Source organism: Xenopus laevis, chromosome 4S (assembly GCF_017654675.1).
Source record: "Xenopus laevis strain J_2021 chromosome 4S, Xenopus_laevis_v10.1, whole genome shotgun sequence".
Lineage (NCBI taxonomy): Eukaryota > Metazoa > Chordata > Amphibia > Anura > Pipidae > Xenopus > Xenopus laevis.
In genome coordinates, this window is record NC_054378.1 from 39,986,847 (window position 1) to 39,997,378 (window position 10,532).

Sequence of the window (10,532 nt, forward strand, 5' to 3'; positions counted from 1 at the left end):
AGCCAAATGGGAGCTGAAAAGAGTCGAAGCCACTGAGGAGAACTCGCTATGTAAATCTGTCGCTGCTTAGTGCTCTTGAACTTCTTTACCCCCCTAAATGTGTTATGTGTTATTTAAGATAAGAAAGTTTAATATCAAATGACCGATATTTTGTAATGTAATTATTACTTTAATGGGTCTGTAAATACCATTTGTATGTTGTAATTTCTTTAATTTGCTTTTATACTGCTCTTCTGCTTTTACTATAACCATGTGATGATCACACAAGTGCGAGGAATCACGCAGAATACTAGTACAGATCCTGCTGTTCATGGCCATCCCTGTTTCTAAACAACCTGGAAAATAAATAAGCAAAATGCATTACACCTGTTGATATTTGATTTGTTATTATCTTTTCTATGTTTTATTATAGTTCAATGAACAGGGATTGAGCAAAAAGTTTGTATTTATTGAGTTAGACAGGGCCACCAGGGAAACTGAAGCTACTCCATGCTTAGATCTTGCACATTAGATAATTAGACTACCAGTGCACAGATAATTCCCCTCATAATGGACTACTGATAATAATTCAGGTGAAACAGTGAAGGGAGGGAGAAGTATACTGGAAACATCCAAGGAGCAAACATTGAGTAAAGTTCAATCTCCTTGTTTGCCCAGTTTAAGTCAAGAAATAATGAAAACCATAGATTTTTTTTAGTAGGCCAAAAGTTTGCTCAGAAAAAGTCCGTGTTCGCTCCCCTCTGACGCTCTCCCTCATCTCTGTCACTCTCCCTTCTGTCACTCTCCACTCTATCACTCTCACCTCCCCTGATCTCCCCTCTGCCACTTTCTACTCCCTCCCTTGCCCTCGGCTCTGTTACGGCCCATGCACCAGCATCTGGGGAGAGGGGCACGGTGGCCGGCCGGGTTGCCTTGGGCATTTAATCAGTCAGCTTGGCCAGCTGTACTACTACTAACATAAGCTGCACACCAGAGTCTAAGTAATAGAATATAAAGAAAAAAAAGTACACAAAACATCTAACTGGAAAAGCTTCCAGCATAATATGTGAACACAGTGGCCCCTGTCACTCACTCCAAAGCTCATAGAAAAACTACTGTAGAATAATTTGTGGTGGTAAGACAGAAAAAAGTTTCATTTTCATTTAAAAATAAAAATAACAGAATTTACTTAATTACAAAATATGTGCCTAGTATAGACAATTATTTACCTGTACATCTTGATTTAACACTTGTTATTTCCGGAGTAAGAATTGTACAGATCTCCATGTCAATGTTGCATAAGGTCAAGGGATCTGAAAACAAAAATAAAACAAAAAACAATTCTGTCAGTCCTATTAACAAGTCCATTGTGAAATATGAAACATTGCATGATCATATCTAATTTTGAGATTTTATGCCATTTCTATATATTCACTTAACAAGTAAAAGTGCAAAATTATGTATTTGCACCAGCCACAATCAGCCTTAAAATGTTCCTCCAGATAAAGCAAGTACAAAGATAAAGGGCAGTAAGTCAGGCCCAGATTTGTGGAAAGGCCACCAAGGCCCAAGCCTAGGGCAGCAGGATTTTAGGGTGGTGGCATGCTGCTCATTTTTTTTAGAAACACTGGGGATGCACAGGAGATATGATCGTTTTTTAAATTTCCCGTGCGCCAATACCCATTGCTCTGGTCCCAATGACCAAAATTTGCCTGAATAAAGGAAAGGAGGGGACGAACGGCAGTGGGCCTAGGGGCGCCCGCTATGTAAATCCGGCCCTGTGCCTCAACGAGCCTCACCTTTGTATTCAGTGGTCTTGTCTTACCTAAAGCAGATTCCAGCGGAAGGGAAGTCGAAAAAAGCTTTAACCGCTCAGCGAAAAATAAATTCCTTCTTCTGATCAGACATCTTCTGTTGCGCTGCTCCTATCAGAAGACGTTCCTTGTGCGGAAGCCACGTGGTTACACTGAAGGGCGTGAGAATGGGCAGAACCATCTAGATACGCCCCCTAGCTGTAAATGTTATGGCCTCGCCCATTTTACACCAGTGTGGGCAAGAGGATACGCTTGAGCTGTGTGAATTGATAATGAATGGGGAAGTGCCATTGTTATGGAGGGTCAGAAAGGACTTTTGTTGTGCCCCGGGCCGTCATGGTCCTAGGAGTCTCAGTGAAAAGGCTGCAGAAATATGAGTTTAAGGCGACTGTATTCTATTATAGTTACTGGGGATGTTCTACATGCCATCCAGCTGTAGTACTGTAACTCTTAGCTAGGCTTCACACCCCACAATGATGAGAGACACCCCCCTTATTTATCCCCTGCCCTGAATGGGGGTGAAAGACTGTGATTTAGGTACTGTATGTATAAGAGAAGACCCGTGCAGGCTGGAAAGGCAGTGGCTGATGTCAGAGATGCACCAAGATATTCTGGCACATAACCCCAATAATTCCCATTTTCTCTATTTGTTACAGATATTTGTCAGGAGATCAGCCAGCAAGATCAACAGGGGAAGAACAGCACCCAGTGAACAGCATCTTCCCAATGTACCATCTACAGAGCACCCAGGACTGCTGTGACTGAATTATAACCTGACAGACTTCTTTTCCCCCAGTACAGGTAGATTTACCATCAGATGGCATATATACATGGGCCTTACAGCCACTAGGAGGCCTCTGTATTCCTCTCCCGTCCATCTAACAGACTGCAGGTGCTGGGGTCTGCAGGCCACCGGGGAGGCAAATGGAACGGAGAGGAATGCAGAGGACACCAAGCGGCTGGAAAGCTCATGTGCATGCAGCCATATTCTTGTCCAGCAAGATCAGGGGCATTGATCCTGGGAGCAAATCTGATCGCCGTTAAGGGGTCAGGAAGGAATTTTTCCCTCTAGTGAAGTAGATTGGCCCAAGCTTTTTAGAGGGTTTTTTGCCTTCCTCGGGATCAAAGGGCTCTCTACCCAGCTGCGGCTCTCAGGGAAAGGGCATAGTGGCCCCTCTCCCATCCTAAGCTCTGTCTTTGTGCAGCCCCTCCATCAGGAGTTTAGTTAGAAGCCGCAGGTAGGAGGGAACCCATTTACAGACCCACTTTCCATCTCATTGATCTTATTAATAAATCTGTGATTTCACAGGTTAAGTCCAAACCAGTTGTTTGTGTCATTTTTCTGGGATTCAGGGGACTGCAGGTACAGTTCTTACTTTCAATACACTGTTGGGGTCCCAAGGTTGATGTTAGAAAACTATTGCCTGGACATCTTAATTTTGAAAAAAACTGGGCAGCATTTTACGGGGAAAGTTACAGATAAAACTTAATCTGCAACAGCCAAGAAGAAGCTGAAAAATGTGCAACTGAAGTAAAAAGAGACAAAGCAGCAGGGAAAAATCTAATGGCACAACTGGACAATACGGGGCTTAGGGGAGAAAGGACAGGAAGAGGAAAACTAATATGTACAGGGCTAGTGGTGAGGTCTCTGGGGGGAGTGCATACGGATCCATATGATGTGGTTGCTGGGGGAGAGAAGGGGAGCCATACAGGGTTGCGGGAAGAGAGCAGATGTATAGGTACAGGGCTGCTGGAGGGAAGCAGAAGGATAGGTACATGGCCAGGCCTGGATTTGTGGAGAGGCCACCAAGGCCCGGGCCTAGGGTGGCAGGATTTTAGAGGGGTGGCATGCTGCTCAACAACATTTTTCAGAAACATTGGGGATGCACTGGAGATATGATAGTTTTTAAAATACAGGGGAGGGGAGGGGGGGGCAAACGGCAGTGGGCCTAGGGTCACCAGCTATGTAAATCAGGCCCTGAGTAAGCCGGTGACGCATGGGTGTGCAATACCTTTAATTGTGGCAAATGCAAAATAAATTATTACCACTAACAATCTTGGCTACAGGGATTGCACCTCCCATGCAGTGTACTGTGTGCTGCACCTCGCACTTTTTGTAACAGAGCAGGCACAATCATGAAACTACTGCAGAATTCTATGTGTATGGCAGTTTCTATGTGTATGGGAATTTTTGCCTCTAATGATTGTAAATGAGCCCTTTTACATTAAACATTTAAAACATTAAAAATGTTTGCACTGCATGTCTTAATACTGCATTTTGGAAATCTGCGGCTGTCCTGCATGTGCTACAGAAGAATTTTAATAATGAGACTCTAAAGGTGGAAATAGGTTTTAGCACATCTGGTGCCTTCCACTCGAGGTATCTAAACAAGTTGCCTCAGGTTAGTTGCCTGTTTACATTATTTGAGACTTTTTTTTTTTGTCTCAAAATAAAACTGCCGCACATATAAAAGTACGTCTTTAAAAAATATGGTAAAATGTCAGCAATGTTTAAGAAAAGACATACAGTTCTACAATAATCTTCATGTGTTGGCAGTGGTGACTTAATCATCAATGTCACTGCCAAGAGCCACCACCATAAACTATAGCTTTTTTGAGTGCTGCTTCCATTGACTATTTAATTTAGTGCAGACTGTATATTGTGGGGGTCACATTCAGATGTAAAAATAGTTGGGAAGCAACATAAGCATGAGAAGATATTCCAGGGTGGTGCAAAATAAGTGATGTGACTGGCCATTCGGTAGCCCCTATATGGAGTGGCAGCCTACAGGTCTTTGGCATTAATAAACCCAATAGGATTGTTTTGCCACCAATATGCACTCATGCATCCTAGTTACATTCAAATACATGGTACTGCTTTTATATTACAGAGAATGATATTTGATTTCATTTGATAAAAGTTTATTTATGGGTTTACATTTTCTTTAAGCAACAGAATATATCTGAGTTGTATTTTGTGGGTGGGAAAATAGGTGATTTTTGGGTAGACGATAGAAGCACCAGAAAGGACTAAAAAAGTACTGGGAACTAGATTGAGTGTTATAAGAAGCTAAATAAGAGAAGCAGAAGGAGAATACCCCAAACCAAACCTCCCATGAAAAAGGGGTGGGAATCTGAATAATCAGATCAGATATTCATATATCATTTATGGTATATTTTCTTTATTTGATCACTGTAAAGATGTATCCTACTTTGAAGTAAAAATGTATACTGATTTTAATTTAATGAATTTATTATTGTACCTGCAGTTGATAGATTTGGTTTCTTTAGGGTCTGGCCACACAAGCAGATTCGGGGAGATTACCCTACAGAGATTCAGACTGCAGCTTAGACACTTCCATAAATAACCATCCTCCAAGGGATCCAGCCCTTCAAACTTAAAGATGTTCTGCAGTCTCCTGGTAAACTCACAAAGGAACCCAGAAGAAATACAATAATCTGTGGGTCTCACTCTAGGGGTCTGGCCGCACGAGCAGATTAGGGAAAACGAATCGCCACGTGTGCCTTCCCACAGGCGATTTTCATTTTAGCCGGCAGAGGGCAGGGGGAAGGCAGTTTAGGGAGATTGTCGCCCTGAAGAAGAGGAGATTTGTCGCTGGGGCGACTAATTTCCCCGAATATGCTCGTGTGGCCAGACCCTTAGAGTGACTCCTATAAATGATTGTATTTATTCTGCGTTCCTTTGCGAGTTTCCCAGGAGGCTGCAGAACATATTTCCATTTCTTCTTCATATTATGCTGCTTAGTTTGAAGGGCTGGATCCCTTGGAGAATGGTTATTTCTGGAAGTGTCTAAGCTGCAGTCTGAATCTCTGTAGGGTAAGTACATGTGATTCTCTTCTGGCTCAGCTTGGTTGTCACCACTAATATTACCTGCAGGAATGAATGTTGAAGCCACAAAGCAGCCCAGATACTGAGTATTTTGCTTAGGAAAAGGGGCATAAATAGGAAAAAACAGAATGATAAACATTTAAGAGAAGGAAAGGTCTAAGAAAATAGAAAAACAGAAAATGGAATGGGGAGAGCCCAGGTTGATGAGGCGGATAGCTTTGCAGACAATGTTAAAGTTAATGGGTAATATATACAGTAGATAAGTGGGGGAAGCTGGATGATGCATACAAACTAAATGAGAAATATAGAATAATAATAAGAGCAGTTTGAGCTGCTGTTGTCACCTCTCCCATTTGCCCCTGTGATGTTTCAGCCAACAACACCCAATGTAGGGTCCCGTCAAAATGGTCTCAATTGATAAGGCTGTTAATCACTTACTGATACCCCAGGGCAGAGAAGCACTGACCCAGTGTACTACTGACCAAACACCAAGAACTAATTCTCTTTTTTTACTTCAACTTTGTTCAGTTGCCCTCACATGTACAGTAGAGTAACAACGCTGGCCTTTAAAATAAAATGTTTAAAATGTCACTGTACTGAGCATGCACCCCTGCGTGATGCTCGCTGAGAAGTTGTCCTGGGTATCAGGTAAATGACTGTAATATCACGGGGGGGGGGGTAACACAATTGAACCTTTCCTTTTCAATTAAAAGAAATTAAAAGAAAAAAAATAATGATCTTTCAAATTAACCAAATGTTGTATCAAGCTTTAGTGATTTGTTCTAGATTAGAAAAGAGCTTTTAGTATGATGTAGACAGTGACATCCTAGAAGACATTTTAATGGGCAGATTTATCAACGGTCGAGGTGAATTTTCGAATGCAAAAAATTCGAATTTCAAGCTATTTTTTGTGTACTTCGACTAGTGAATAGTCCAAATTCAATTTGAATTTGAAAAAAAATCTAAAATTAGAATATCGAAATTACTGTCTCTTCAAAAATTTCACTTTGACCATTCGCCATCTAAAAGCTGCCGAATTGCTGTTTTAGCCTATGAGGGACCTTCTAGAACCTATTTGGAATCAGTTGGTGGACTTTGAAAAATCAAAGATTTTTTTGGAAAAACTTGGATTCGAATTCAATCGAATGCACTTCGATTTGTACAATTCAAATTCGTCCGAATACGGACCTATTTAGCCAAAAAAAAACCTTCAACTTAATTTTGGTTGGTCTTTTTGAATTCGAATTTTGAAGTTTTTCAAATTCGAAAATTCGATAAATATGCCCCTAAATGTTTTTTTTTTAGTTATTTAGCTATTTATTCAGCATCTGTCTCTAGGTCTGATCTCAAGGGTACAGTTGAACGTATAAACAGTGGTTTGAATGAGTCTGAAAGATCAATAGCAGAGGTCATAAACAGAAACATAGGCAACAAAAAGCATCAGTAACATTATGGCTTCACAGAGCAACACGTAATTGATTTGGTTGCTCTGCATTGACAGCATCATTACCTTTTCTTTGCACAAATGACTTTTTGTTTAGGGTTTTGCTAAGTTGTGTGTTTAAATACAATGTGTTTGCTATCCATCTTTTATATGTTTTTTAAAGGAGAAAGAACCTCCCCCCACAATGTTAAATCCACACCGGCCCCACTCCCTGCACAGTCTTACCCCCAGAATTCTGCCCTCTTGAAATAGCGACCGCACATGCAGAGTGAGCGCAGCGGAGCTCACGGGCGCCATCTTCTTCTTCTTTTTGGTAATCTTCGTGTCTTCTACTCTGCTTCGGCAATTCCCATCTCTTTCGGCGCATGCGCAGTTGTCGCGAATAGGAAGATTGCCCCAACTGCACATGTGCCATTACGCTGCTCACTTCACGAAGATTACCGCAGAGAAGAAGATGGCGCCAGTGAGCTCTGCTGTGCGGTCACTATTTCAAGAGAGGACAGAATTATGGGGTAAGACTGTGCAGGGGGGAGGCAGAAAGGGGAACAACAGAGGGGGGCCAGTGGGGACTTAATTGGGGGTTTAATTCTCCTTTAAGAAAAGCCATCTCCCCATCAGCCACCCATTGTGTTCAACAGATAATAAATATACCCACCATTGTAAAACGTAAGGATATTATAAGGCATTATAAGTATGGCCATATAAAGGTACAAGAATGAGCGCTTCTATGCAGGTCATGGAACCCCATGATATGAGGGGTAGGGTTGTTAGAATACTTTACTGTGGGCCCAATAATGTATTGTTATCCTTGTGGTTTGAGTGCTTCTAATCTGTGCATGCAAATCCTGTGAGTAAGAATAGCTACAGCCAGTAACTGGTCTCGCCTGTGTTACATATGGGAAAAGGGAACTGCATTACTTGGATCAGAAATCAGTACTTGCAAAGATCCTTTGGTTAAAAGTAAAAAAAAAAAACGCAGGGACAAATGGGCTGTCAATATTAAGGGGCAGATTTATCAATGGTCGAGGTGAATTTTCGAATGAAAAAAAAAAATTGAATTTCGAGGTATTTTTTGTGTACTTTGACTAGGGAATAGTCCAAATTCGATTCAAATTTGAAAATTCGACCATTTACCATCTAAAACCTGCTGTTTTAGCCTACGGGGGACCTCCGAGAACCCATTTGGAGTCAATTTTTTTTTTTTAATAAATTTATTTTATTTTTCAACAGTTAAATTACATACATTCCTGTACAGCAAGTTTAAAAAAATAGAATCTTAAAAGGACCATCCCATCATACATAATTAAAACCCCCATCAATTAACATTCCCTTGATGTGATATTATTAACAAGTGTCTCTGTTTAGAACTACCAATATTGTTACAATTTACCATACCTATACAATGATACCTGTGCATTTATCAATTTTAGATACCAGTGTTATTGTGAATTTACCATATATTTATGAATACGGAAGTATTTTATTAATTAAGTTAACCCATTGGATGACAGTGGGAGCATTTATACCCATCCAGTTCATTATCACCAACTTTTTAGCATAGAACAATATAACCCTCATAAGTGTTCTGGTTTTATTTAAAGGTACAAGATCATCCACCAATCCCAATAAACAAATTTCCGGGGAGTGCACCTGGGGAAATGCTAAATTATCAACCAAATACTGTAAAACATCCTTCCAAAACTGCTGCACTGGAGGACAATGCCACACCAGGTGCTGAAAAGATGCATCTAACTCCTGACACCTTGGGCATCTGGCTTCCAATTCTCTACCCATTGTCTGAAGCTTTTTAGGGGTTATATATAATTGATGAATAAATTTGTATTGAACCAGCCTGTCACTCAAAGAAATTAAATCACAATAAAGTGAATCGGTAGCCTCCTCCCACTGTTCCTCACCAAGAGCAGGAAATACCATTTGGAGTCAATTGGTGGACTTTGAAAAAAATCACCGTTTTTTTGGAAAAACTTTGAATCGAATTAGATGGAATCGCTATTACTTCAATTCGAATTTGGCCGAATATGGACCTATTCGATCAAAAAAAAAACTTTGACTTCATTTTGGATGGTCTTTTTGAATTCGAATGTCAATGTTTTTTCAATTCGAAATTCGACCCTTGATAAATATGCCCCTTACGGCAGTGGCGTAACTACCAGGGGATAAGGGGGTGCGATTGGGCCAGGGCCCGCACCCCCTCAGGGCCCTCCGGCAGCTCACGTGCAGAAAATATTGTATGGAGGGGGGTATGTGGTGGGCCCGGCTGCACGTTCTGCGCCAGGGCCCGCCCCCCTCTGGTTACGTTACTGCCTTACGGCCCTCTATTCTTACAGCCCAGATTTGTGAACAGAGGAAGCAGTGGACTGCAGATGCCGCTTGTTCTGTTTGAGTAAATATGATACAATAGAGTTGTAGCCTTTCAATAACCAATTGAAAGAACCATGGAATGAAGGTTTTCCCATACATGTATATGCATTGATAGACTATTATATGTATTCATATGTCCTTGAGGAAAACAAAATTATTCCTGCATTTATATTCACTGAAAATAATATGCATTTAATAAGAAAAACTGCTTTTTTGCTTTTGTGCTGTACCTTGAGAAGAAAATGCAATGTGTTCAAATGTGCATTAAAATTCAGTGCTGAAAGGACAGAGGGAGAGACGAGCCTATAAACAAACTAGTGCAACCTCTGTGACACAAGGAGGAATGCGTCTGCTTCCAAGCATATCTTCATGTTTACTGCCCAAAACATTTTTGGCACCTATTTAATCTTTAAATTGTATTCTGGCCTATTTCATTTTGTCCTGTTTCATTTTCACTTGTGTTCAGAATAATAGAAGTCCGACATCACTAACCTGATCAGTCACTGTTTTTGGTAGAAATTATATTTCTACATGGCAAATAATTTACTAGTAGGTGTAGTAGAGTAATAGAAAACTAACAGACCCATCAGTCATGACATTCATGCTGCTGATTCTGTGTACTTGAATCATTAATTGAGGCTTATTCAAAATAATAATAGCGTTTCAAATAGTAGTGTGGAGTTCAATTTAGTGAGGTCATTCATTCTGTGAAAAAACAGGGGTCAACTACAGTCCTTTTTTAAAGGAGAACTAAACCCTAAAAATGAATATGGATAAAAATGCCATATTTTATATACTGAACTTATTGCACCAGGCTAAAGTTTCAGCTTCTCAATAGCAGCAATGATCCAGGACTTCAAACTTGTCACAGGGGGTCACCATCTTGGAAAGTGTCTGCTCAGTGAGCAGCTGTTGAGAAGCTAAGGTTAGAGGTTGTCGCAAATTATCAAGCGGAAAATGAGGTTTGTTTGTAATGTAAGCTGATGCTTCAAGGCTGATTATTAAATTCTGATGCTAGCTGCACTGGTTTCGGAGCTGACGTATTTATCTGTAATAATTATTA